General features: G+C 43.9%; 1 non-coding gene across 1 annotated transcript; it reads left to right on the forward strand.

Moving 5' to 3' along the window:
• The first annotated feature begins 3008 nt into the window (after positions 1–3008).
• LOC112084763 lies at positions 3009–3115 on the forward strand. Its single transcript, XR_002898424.1, has one exon. It is a non-coding gene; the product is annotated as a small nucleolar RNA R71 (small nucleolar RNA).
• Positions 3116–3341: the final 226 nt, after the last annotated feature.

A 3341-nucleotide genomic window follows, 5' to 3' on the forward strand; every position in this document is an offset into this window, starting at 1 on the left:
CCAAGGAAACTCCTTATTCCTTTGACTGAAGTGGGAGTTTGCAGATTCACCATCACTTCCACCTTTGCTCTGTCAACCTCTATGCCCTTCTCAGATATCTTGTGCCCAAGAACTATTCCTTTCTGCACCATGAAGTGGCATTTCTCCCAGTTCAACACCAAGTTATGCTGCTCACATCTCTCCAAGACCTGTGACAAATTAGAGAGACAATCCGAGAAGGAGGAGCCATAGACACTAAAATCATCCATGAACACCTCCACCTTCTCTTCAATGATGTCAGAGAAGATATGCATCATGCAACTTTGAAATGTGGCAGGGGCATTACAGAGACCAAAAGGCATTCGCCTGTATGCAAATGTGCCATAAGGGCATGTGAATGTCGTTTTCTCTTGATCTCGGGGATCTATGGGAATTTGGAAAAACCCCGAGTACCCATCGAGAAAACAAAAGAAGGGGTGGTTTGCAAGCCTCTCTAACATCTGATCAATGAAAGGTAAAGGAAAATGATCCTTCCTAGAGGCTGCATTGAGCTTTCTATAGTCTATACACATTCTGTGTCCTGTGACAGTCCTAGTAGCTATCAGCTCATCCTTCTCGTTTTTAACCACTGTGATCCCACCCTTCTTGGGCACAACATGAACAGGAGACACCCATCTTGAGTCAGAGATTGGGTAAATTATCCCTGCCTCAAGAAGTTTTAGTATCTCTATCTTAACCACTTCCTTAAGGTTGGGGTTAAGACGTCATTGATGCTCAATAGAGGACATAGATTGGTCCTCTAGGTGAATCCTGTGAGTGCAAATGTCAGGAGAGATCCCTCTAATATCAGCCAAAGAATATCCTATGGCTCTCCTGAACTTTCTTATTTCACTAAGCAATGCACTCTCTTGATGCTCTAATAAGCTATCATTGATGATTACTGGATATGTGGAGTTTAAGCCCAAGAAAGCATACCTGAGCCCTGTTGGTAGAGGCTTGAGCTCAACAGGGGGTGCATCAGCCTCATTCCAATCCTGGTCCAAGCTGCTTGGGCTGGTGTCTGATCCTTTGATAGCAAAAACCTCAGAGCCACTTTGTTCCAGTTCCAAAAACCTTGTCTCAGGACCCAGCTCTCTAGCATTGTCCAAATACAACTTGTACCCTTCACTTGCTTCTGCTAAGAGCCCATTGTCTCCTTGTTCTTGAGTTAGAGCAGCTTGAAGAGGATCCTCAGTGTTCAGCTCCTCAAGCAACTCATCAGCCAACTGATCCATTGTCTCCACATAGAAACATTGACCTTCAATGGTGGGTTTCTTTATTATCTCATTCACATCAAACTTGAGCTTTTCAGACCCAAGTTGAAGCTCGATTATCCCACCTCTCACGTCAATTAGGCTCCTGTAGTGTCCAAGAATGGCCTGCCCAAGATAAGAGGATCAACTGGTTCTTCATCCATTTCCAGCACAACAAAATCTGTTGGAACCTCAAAACCACCTATCTTAACAGGTAGATCTTCCAACATACCAACAGGCAATCTAACTGATCTATCTGCAAGGATAAGAGAGATCCTTGCAGGTTTGAAGACTCTAAAGCCCAACTTCTTTGCTATGGAGAATGGCATCAAGCTGACTGATGCTCCTAGATCACAAAGTCATCCAGAGAATAGAAGAGGTCCAATGGCACAAGGGAGTGTGAAACTCCCTGGATCAGTTAACTTTCTTGGAATGGACTTCTTCTGAATGATAGCACTGCATTCATGACTTAGTACCACCATGCCTTGAAGTTCTTTAGTCTTGTTCAGAATGGCATCCTTCAAGAACTTCCCCATCTTTGGCATCATTAGAAATGCATCAATGAGAGGCATAGTGAGTGGTGTCTCATTGAGTGCTTTTTCAAATACAGCTCTTGCCTTGTTCACAAGTTGCTTCTTGAATCTCCCTAGAAATGGGAGCTTGGGTTGGTATGGAGGTGGTGGCACATATGTCTTTTCTGGTTCAGGTTCCTTTGCTACCTCTTTACCCTTTTCTTTCCCTGGTCTCTCAGCAACTTGATCATATTTTAAGGCTGCATCCCCCTCAGTTTGATCATTGTCCTCAATGATCACATTGTTGTTCTCAATACCAGGTAATTCCTTTCCACTCCTCAGTGTAATGGCCTTAGCATATTCTTTGGGGTTGGGTTCTGGTTTTCCAGGTAGGTGACCTTGGTTCCTTGAGCTTGAGGCCTGGTTCTGCTTTAGTTCCTTGATTTCCTGCTGCATGGCTGCATTCTGGCTTGCAAAGATCTGTTGACCCTGAAGTAGTTGTTGCAGAATACCAACCATATCTGTCCCCATCTGTGGCTGCTGAACATGTGGTGGTTGAAACTGTTGTTGAACCGGCGCCTGCTGTTGGAACTGTGGAGGACCAAACCCTGGTGGTGCCTTTTGCTGCTGTGAACTGAAACCAGTACCTTGAAATGGTTGTTGTTGCTGACCAAAACCTTGATTCTGAGCAAACTGATTCTTGGGTTGAAAAGACCCTTGAAATTTGTTCTTGGGAACAAAGTTCTGTGGAGCTTGAGAATTGGGATAGACCTGGTCTTGTGGGTTTGCTACATTGGTGTTTCTGTAGGAAAGGTTTGGATTGGCATTACCATACTGATATCTCTGGAACCTCTGATTCCCAATGTAGTTAAGCTCCTCCTGGGTGAGACCTTCTTCACTTATGTTCTCAAAGATTTGAGAAGGTTCCTCATACTCTCCAACAAAATGCATTGGCTTCTGAGTGGTGAATTTCAACTTGTCCATTTCACTCCTCAACTCCTTTACTTCCCTAGTGAGCCTCTGTTCTGAGCTTGAACCTTCAGATCTATTTGATCTGTCATAGTCTTCACCATAAGTATCATTGCTCATTGCTAAGTTCTCCACTAGCTCTAAAGCAGCATGTATCTCCTTTCCCAGAAAGTTCCCATTGGAAGCAGTATCTAGCTGGTTTCTAATCTTGGGAAGAGCTCCTCTATATAGTGTGCTGAGAAGGGAAGCCTCACTAAACCCATGGTGTGGGCATTGGTTTGTGTAGCTCCTGAATCTTTCATATGCTTCACCAAAACTCTCATTGCTGTGCTGAGTGAAGCTAGAGATTTGGTTCCTCAGTTTTGCAGTTCTTGAGGTGGAGAAGAACTTAGATAGGAAAGCTTGCTTGCATTGCTCCCAGGTTTGAATGGAGCCTCTTGGAAGATTCTTTTCCCATTGGTGAGCTTTGTTACCAAGACTGAATGGGAATAGTCTTAGCTTGAAGCTGTCTTCTGAAACTCCATTAATCTTGGTCATGTCACATACTTTATCAAATTGATCCAAGTGTTCCAAGGGATCTTCCATTGCT

The sequence above is a fragment of the Eutrema salsugineum genome, unplaced genomic scaffold, assembly GCF_000478725.1.
Source record: "Eutrema salsugineum unplaced genomic scaffold, Eutsalg1_0 scaffold_4, whole genome shotgun sequence".
NCBI lineage: Eukaryota > Viridiplantae > Streptophyta > Magnoliopsida > Brassicales > Brassicaceae > Eutrema > Eutrema salsugineum.